Raw genomic sequence first — 9,296 nt, forward strand, 5'->3', positions numbered from 1 at the left:
GGGGCAGATGGGGTTATAAACTTACATTGGTCAGACTTCTGACCAGGGCAAGACAGTACAGCGCTGAGGTTCTAAGCTGGGGGAATTGGCTGAAGCCTCTCTATTGTTGGTTTATAAGTGGCTGGCAAAAGCATTCATGTAACTCAGCTGGGTGTGTCCATGCCTGTGGATGTCTGTGTAAGTGCAGTACCTGGAGGGGTTTGCAGCATGTCACGGCATCACAGTGTGAGAGGGAGCCCTGCTTGGTAAGCCAGAGGGCTCAGCGGTACCCCACTTCCAGGTTGCCCCCCCGGGGAACCCATCACACATTCCCAGTATATCTTGTCTTCATTTTGGCTGAAAATACACCCAGGCAGCTTCAGATCCCATGAACATCAACAACAGCAATCAAAGCACCAAACTGAATATTTTCAAACCTTCTGCAAGATTCCCACTGTGGCTCATCTTTGGGAGGAAGGCCTGGTTCTCTTCTCATTGCGTCCGAACTGGGTCACTCATCCTCACTAATGTACAATGCATAGATATGACACACACAAAAACTATGTTAAAAGAAAACTACGAAGCTTGAAAAGTCAAGCTCTCAATGGTAAGGAAATCCCAAATCAAGGCCACTTGTGCAACCTTAATTCAGCCGGATAGTATCATAATGCATATGCATTATCTTTAGTTACATGATCACACAGTATTTTTTCTACAGCTCCCTGTCCCATTCAGTGCACAGGATAAATACTGCTCACTGAATGATCAGCTATTCAATATTTCATTTTCTTCACGCTGTTCACTGTGTGAACCCTGGCCTTATTCACAGCACACAAGTGAAACCCTGCTCTGTAGACATAATCCTTAATTTTCACAGGAGTGAAGTCTGAGTGCTGTCTCACAACTACCCCAGGAGCTGAGGGGTACTATTATCCCCATTCCCCGGATCGGGAGCTGAGGGGGGCTATAATCCCTATTTCCCAGATCGGGAGCTGAGGGGGGCTATTAGCCCCATACTCCAGATTGGAAGCTGAAGGGTTCCATTATCCCCATTTCCCAGATCAGGAGCTGAGAGATGCTATTATCCTCATCTCCTGGATCAGGAGCTGAGGGATGCTATTATACCCATTTCCCAGATCGGGAGCTGAGAGGTGCTAATATCCCCATTTCCCGGATTGGCAGTTAAGGGGTGCTATTATCCCCATTTCCTGGGTCAGGAGTTAAGATGTGTTATTATCCCTATACCCCGGATCAGGAGCTGAGGAGAGCCACTATCCCCATTTCCCAGATCAGGAGCTCAGGGGTTTTCTTACCCTATTTCCCAGATCAAGAGCTGAGAAGTGCTATAATCCCCATTTCCCGGATCAGGAGTTAAGGGGTGCTATTATCCCCATTTCCTAGGTCGGGAGCTGAGAGGTGTTATTGTCCCCATACCCCGGATTGGGAGCTGAAGGGAGCTATTATCCCCATCTCACAAATTGGGAGCTCAGAGATGCTATTTCCCCCATCTCTTGGATCGGGAGCTAAGAAGTGCTATTATCCCCATCTGCCAGATCAGGAGCTGAGAGGGGCTAATATCCCCATTTCCCAGATTGGGAGCTGAGGGGCACTTTTATCCCTATTTCCCGGATCAGCAGTTGAGAGCTGCTATTATCCTCATCTCCCAGATCTGGAGCTGAGAGATGCTATTATCCCCATTTCCCGATCAGGAGTCGAGAGCTGCTATTAGTCCCATCTCCCAGATCGGGAGCTGAGGGGTGCTATTTTCCCCATCTTCTGTATTGGGAGCTGAGAATTGCTATTATCCCATTTCGAGGATTGGGAGCTGAAAGGTGCTATTATCCTCACTTCTGGGATGAGGAGCTGAGAGGAGCTATTATCCGCATTTCCCAGATCAGGAGCTGAGTGGTGCTGTTATCCCCATTTCCTTGATAGGGAGTTGAGGGGTGCTATTATCCCCATATCTCAGTTCGGGAGCTGAGGGGTTCTATTATCCCCATTTCCCAGATCAGGAACTGAGGGGGGCTATTATCCCGATTTCCTGAGTCCAGAGCTGAGGGGCGCTTTTATCCCCTTTTCCCGGATTAGCAGTTGAATCATAGAATCATAGAATATCAGGGTTGGAAGGGACCTCAGGAGGTCATCTAGTCCAACCCCCTGCTCAAAGCAGGACCAATTCCCAACTAAATCATCCCAGCCAGGGCTTTGTCAAGCCGGGCCTTAAAAACCTCTAAGGAAGGAGATTCCACCACCTCCCTAGGTAACACATTCCAGTGCTTCACCACCCTCCTAGTGAAATAGTGTTTCCTAATATCCAACCTAGACCTCCCACACTGCAACTTGAGACCATTGCTCCTTGTTGTCATCTGCCAGCACTGAGAACAGCTGAGCTCCATCCTCTTTGGAACCCCCCTTCAGGTAGTTGAAAGCAGCTATCAAATCCCCGCTCATTCTTCTCTTCTGGAGACTAAACAATCCCAGTTCCCTCAGCCTCTCCTCATAAGTCATGTGCTCCAGACCCCTAATCATTTTTGTTGCCCTCCGCTGGACTCTTTTCAATTTTTCCACATCCTTCTTGTAGTGTGGGGCCCAAAACTGGACACAGTACTCCAGATGAGGCCTCACCAATGTCGAATAAAGGGGAACGATCACGTTCCTCGATCTGCTGGCAATGCCCCTACTTATACAGCCCAAAATGCCGTTAGCCTTCTTGGCAACAAGAGCACACTTTTGACTCATATCCAGCTTCTCATCCACTGTGACCCCTAGGTCCTTTTCTGCAGAACTGCTACCTAGCCATTCGGTCCCTAGTCTGTAGCAGTGCATGGGATTCTTCCGTCCTAAGTGCAGGACTCTGCACTTGTCTTTGTTGAACCTCATCAGGGTTTTTTTTGGCCCAATCCTCTAATTTGTCTAGGTCCCTCTGTATCCGATCCCTACCCTCCAGTGTATCTACCACTCCTCCCAGTTTAGTGTCATCTGCAAACTTGCTGAGAGTGCAGTCCACACCATCCTCCAGATCATTAATAAAGATATTAAACAAAACCGGCCCCAGGACCGACCCTTGGGGCACTCCGTTTGAAACCGGCTGCCAACTAGACATGGAGCCATTGATCACTACCCGTTGAGCCCTAGCCAGCTTTCTATCCACCTTACAGTCCATTCATCCAGCCCATACTTCTTTAACTTGGCGGCAAGAATACTGTGTGAGACCGTATCAAAAGCTTTGCTAAAGTCAAGGAATAACACATCTACTGCTTTCCCCTCATCCACAGAGCCAGTTATCTCATCATAGAAGGCAATTAGGTTAGTCAGGCATGACTTGCCCTTGGTGAATCCATGCTGACTGTTCCTGATCACTTTCCTCTCCTCTAAGTGTTTCATAATTGATTCCTTGAGGACCTGCTCCATGATTTTTCCAGGGACTGAGGTGAGGCTGACTGGCCTATAGTTCCCAGGATCCTCCTTCTTCCCTTTCTTAAAGATGGGCACTACATTAGCCTTTTCCCAGTCATCCGGGACCTCCCCGATCGCCATGAGTTTTCAAAAATAATGGCCAATGGCTCTGCAATCTCATCCGCCAACTCCTTTAGCACCCTCGGATGCAGCGCATCCGGCCCCATGGACTTGTGCACGTCCAGTTTTTCTAAATAGTCCCGAACCACTTCTTTCTCCACAGAAGGCTGGTCACCTTCTCCCCATACTGTGCTGCTCAGTGCAGCAGTCTGGGAGCTGACCTTGTTCGTGAAGACAGAGGCAAAAAAATCATTGAGTACATTAGCTTTTTCCACATCCTCGGTCACTAGGTTGCCTCCCCCATTCAGTAAGGGGCCCACACTTTCCTTGACTTTCTTCTTGTTGCTAACATACCTGAAGAAACCCTTCTTGTTACTCTTAACAACTCTTGCTAGCTGCAACTCCAAGTGTAATTTGGCCTTCCTGATTTCACTCCTGCATGCCTGAGCAATATTTTTATACTCCTCCCTGGTCATTTGTCCAATCTTCCACTTCTTGTAAGCTTCTTTTTTGCATTTAAGATCAGCAAGGATTTCACTGTTTAGCCAAGCTGGTCACCTGCCATATTTACTATTCTTTCTACACATTGGGATGGTTTGTTCCTGCAACCGCAATAAGAATTCTTTAAAATACAGCCAGCTCTCCTGGACCCCTTTGCCCTTCATGTTATTCTCCCAGGGGATCCTGCCCATCTGTTCCCTGAGGGAGTCAAAGTCTGCTTTTCTGAAGTCCAGGGTCCGTATTCTGCTGCTCTCCTTTCTTCCTTGTGTCAGGATCCTGAACTCGACCATCTCAGGGTCACTGCCTCCCAGGTTCCCATCCACTTTTGCTTCCCCTACTAATTCTTCCCTGTTTGTGAGCAGCAGGTCAAGAAAAGCTCTGCCCCTAGTTGGTTCCTCCAGCACTTGCACCAGGAAATTGCACCTACACTTTCCAAAAACTTCCTCGATTGTCTGTGCACCGCTGTATTGCTCTCCCAGCAGATATCAGGGTGATTAAAGTCTCCCATGAGAACCAGGGCCTGTGATCTAGCAACTTCTGCTAGTTGCCGGAAGAAAGCCTAGACCACCTCATCCCCCTTGTCTGGTGGTCTATAGCAGACTCTGACCACGACATCACCCTTGTTGCTCATACTTCTCAACTTTATTCAGAGACTCTCAGGTTTTTCTGCAGTTTCATACCGGAGCTCTGAGCAGTCATACTCCTCTCTTACATACAACGCAACTCCCCCACGTTTTCTGCCCTGCCTGTCCTTCCTGAACAGTTTATATCCATCCATGACAGTACTCCAGTCATGTGAGTTATCCCACCAAGTCTCTGTTATTCCAATCGCATCATAGTTCCCTGACTGTGCCAGGACTTCCAGTTCTCCCTGCTTGTTTCCCAGGCTTCTTGCCTTTGTGTATAGGCACTTAAGATAACTCGCTGATCATCCTACTTTCTCAGTATGAGGCAGGAGTCCTCCCCTCTTGCGCTCTCCTGCTCGTGCTTCCTCCCGGTATCCCACTTCTCCACTTACCTCAGGGCTTTGGTCTCCTTCCCCTGGTGAACCTAGTTTAAAGCCCTCCTCACTAGGTTAGCCAGCCTGCTTGCGAAGATGCTCTTCCCTCTCTTCGTTAGGTGGAGCCCGTTGAGAGGTGCTATTAACCCCATCTGTCAGATCAGGAGCTGAGGGGTGCTGTTATCCCCACTTCCGGGTCAGGGGATGACAGGTGCTATTATCCCTGTTTCCCAGATCGGGAGCTGAGGGGGATTATTATCCCCATTTTCTGAATAGGGAGCTGAGGGAGGCTATTATCCCCATTTCCCAGATTGGGAGCAGAGTGGTGCTATTATCCCCATTTCCCGGATCGGGAGCTTAGGGGTCCTATTATCCCCATTTCCCAGGTCAGGGGCTGAGGGGTGCTATATCCCCATCTCCCGGATTAGGAGCTGAGGGGTTCTATTATCACTATTTCCTGTATTGGTACTGAGGTTTGCTATTATCCCCTTTTCCCATATCGATAGCTGAGGGTGCTATTTTCCCCATTTCCCAGATAGGGAGTTGAGGGATGCTATTATTCCCATGTCCCGGATCAGGAGCTGAGGGGTCCTATTATCCCCATTTCCCAGATCGGGAACTTAGAGGTGCTATTATCCCCATTTCCCAGGTTGGGGGCTGAGGGGTGCTATTATCCCCAGATCCCGGATTAGGAGATGAGGGGTTCTATTATCCCATTCTCCAGGATCGGAAGCTCATGGGTGCTATTATCACTATTCCCTGTATTGGTGGCTGAGGTTTGCTATTATCCCCATTTCCCCTATCGGGACCTGAGAGGTACTAGTATCCTCATCTCCCAGATTGGGAGCTCAGAGGTGCTATTATCCCAATCTCCAGGATAGGGAGCTGAGGGGGGCTAATATCCCCATTTGCACATCGGGAGCTGGGGGGTGCTGTTACCCCCATCTCCAAGATTGGGAGCTGAAAGGTGCTATTATCCCAAACTCCCTTATTTGGAGTTGAGAGGTGCTATTTATCCCCATTTTCTAGATCGGGAGCTGAGGGGAGCTATTAGTCCCATTTTCCGGATTGGGAGCTGAAAGGTTTTATTATCCCCATCTCCCAGTTCGGGAGCTGAGAAGTGCTGTTATCCCTATTTCCAGGATTGGGAGCTGAGGGATTCTATTATCTCCATTTCCCAGTTCTCGAGCTTAGAGGTGCTATAGTCCCCTTTTCTTGGATTGAGAACTGAGTAGTGCTGTTATCCCCATTTCCCAGATCAGTAGTTGAGAGGTGCTATTATCTCTATTTCTTGGATCGGGAGCTGAGGGGTACTATTATCCCCATTTCCCAGGTTGGGGGCTGAGGGGGAACATTATTTCCATTTCCTGGATTGGGAGCTGAGAGGTGCTATAATCCCATTTTCCTGGAGCGAGGGCTGAGGGGTGCTTTTATCCCCAATTCCCAGATCAGCAATTGAGAGGTGCTATTATCCCCATTTCCTAGATCAGGAGCTCAGGGGTGCTATTTTCCCTATGTCCCACATTGGGCGGTGAGGGGTGCTATTATCCCCATTTCCCAGTTCGCGAGCTGAGAGATGTTATAATCCCCATTTCCTGGATTGAGAGCTGAGTGGTGCTGTTATCCCCATTTCCCGGATCAGCAGTTGAGAGGTGCTATTATCCCCATCTGCCACATCGGGAGCTGAGAGGTGCAATTATCCCTATCTTCCAGATCGGGTTCTGAGGGGGGCTATTATCCCTATTTACCACATTCGGAGCTCAGGGGTTCAATTATCCCCATTTCTCAGATCGGGAGCTGAGGGGGGCTATTATTCCCATCTCCCGGATTGGAAGCTGCAGGTTGCTATTATTTCCATTTCCCAGATCGGGATGTGAGAGGGGCTATTATCCCCATTTTCCAGGTGGGAAGATGAGAGGTGCTATTATCACCATGTCCCAGATCAGGAGCTGAGAGGTGCTAATATCTCCATCTCCAGGACAAGGAGCTGAGAGGGGCTATTATCCCCATTTAGAATCATAGAATCATAGACTATTAGGGTTGGAAGAGACCTCAGGAGGTCATCTAGTCCAATCCCCTGCTCAAAGCAGGACCAACACCAACTACATCATCCCAGCCAAGGCTTTGTCAAGCCGGGCCTTAAAAACCACTAAGGATGGAGATTCCACCATCTCCCTAGGTAACCCATTCCAGTGCTTCACCACCTTCCTAGTGAAATAGTGTTTCCTAATATCCAACCTAGACCTCCCACACTGCAACTTGAGACCATTGCTTCTTGTTCTGTCATCTGCCACCATTAAGAACAGCCGAGCTCCATCCTATTTGGAACCCCCCTTCAGGTAGTTGAAGGCTGCTATCAAATCCCCCCTCACTCTTCTCTTCTGCAGACTAAATAACCCCAGTCCCCTTAGCCTCTCCTCGTAAGCCATGTGCCCCAGCCCCCTAATCATTTTCATTTCCCTCCGCTGGACTCTCTCCAATTTGTCCACATCCCTTCTGTAGTGGGGGGACCAAAACTGGACACAATACTCCAGGTGTGGCCTCACTAGTGCCGAATAGAGGGGAATAATCACTTCCCTCGATCTGCTGGCAATACTCCTATTAATACAGCCCAATATGCTGTTGGCCTTCTTGGCAACAAGGGCATACTGTTGACTCATATCCAGCTTCTCCTCCACTTTAATCCCCAGGTCCTTTTCTGCAGAACTGCTGCTTAGCCAGTCGGTCCCCAGCCTGTAGCGGTGCATGGGATTCTTCCTTCCTAAATGCAGGACTCTGCACTTGTCCTTGTTGAACCTCAGATTTCTTTTGGCCCAATCCTCCAATTTGACTAGGTCACCCTGGACCCTATCCCTACCCTCCAGTGTATCTACCTCTCCCCCCAGCCTAGTGTCATCTGCGAACTTGCTGAGGTGCAATTAATTCCATCATCCCCAGATCATTAATAAAGATGTTGAACAAAACCGGCCCCAGGACTGACCCCTGGGGTACTCCGCTTGATACCGGCTTCCAACTAGACATCGAGCCGTTGATTACTACCCATTGAGCCCGACAATCTAGCCAGGTTTCTATCCACCTTATATTCCATTTTTTTTAACTTGCTGGCAAGAATACTGTGTGAGACCGTATCAGAAGCTTTGCTAAAGTCAAGATATATCACATCCACCGCTTTCCCCATATCCACAAAGCCAGTTATCTCATCATAGAAGGCAATCAGGTTGGTTAGGCATGACTTTCCCTTGGTGAATCCATGTTGACTGTTCCTGATCACCTTCCTCTCCTCCAAGTGCTTCAAAATGGATTCCTTGAGTACCTGCTCCATGATTTTGCCGGGGACTGAAGTGAGGCTGACCGGTCTATAGTTCCCCTGGTTCTCTTTCTTCTCTTTTTTAAATATGGGCACTATATCTGCCTTTTTCCAATCGTCCGGGACCTCCCCCGATCTCCACGAATTTTCAAAGATAATAGCCAATGGCTCTGCAATCACATCAGCCAACTCCCTCAGCACCCTTGGATGCATTAGATCTGGACCCATGTGCACATCCAGTTTTTCTAAATCAGGGGTCGGCAACCTACAGCACGCGTGCCAAACACGGCACACGAGCTGATTCTGAATGGCACGCTGCCTGCTGGTGAGAGAAGGAGGGGCGGAGGGGCCGGAAAGCGCCACACTGGGAGAAGAAGCAGGGGAGGAGGGAAGCTTGGTCCTGCGGCAGCCAAGTTTCCCTCCTCCCCCGCTTTTTCCCACAGCTTGGTGCATTCCGGCCCCTCTGCCCCTCCTCCTCCCTCTCCCTGCCAGGATGGCCCTTGCGAGGGGGAGGGGGAAGAGCGGCAGGCTGCACACAGCTCCATAGAGCAGGCAGAGAGAGGTAGGGACGGGCCTGGGGGAAGGGGGTGGAACAGGGCATATCCCTCCCAGCCCCCTGCCATGAGCCGCTCAGGGCAGGGGGCTGGGAGCACCCCCACGAGCCGAGCACCCCAGCCCTCTGCCCTGCACCCCACCCCCCCAGCCCTCTGCCCTGACCTCCCCCCAACACCCACCCAGCCTTCTGCCCTGCACCCCCCACACACCCAGCCTTCTGCCCTGACCTCCCCACACACACTCAGCCTTCTGCCCTGCACCCCCATACCCCCAGCCTTCTACCCTGCACCCCCCACGCCCCCCAGCCCTCTGCCCTGACCTCGAGTCGCCCCCAACACCCAGCCTTCTGCCCTGCACCTCCACATCCCCCCCAGCTCTCTGCCCTGACTTCGAGTCCCCCCAACACCCAGCCTTCTGCCCTGCACCTCCACATCCCCC

The sequence above is a fragment of the Terrapene carolina genome, unplaced genomic scaffold, assembly GCF_002925995.2.
Source record: "Terrapene carolina triunguis isolate 2854851 unplaced genomic scaffold, T_m_triunguis-2.0 Scaffold67, whole genome shotgun sequence".
NCBI classification, from domain to species: domain Eukaryota; kingdom Metazoa; phylum Chordata; order Testudines; family Emydidae; genus Terrapene; species Terrapene triunguis.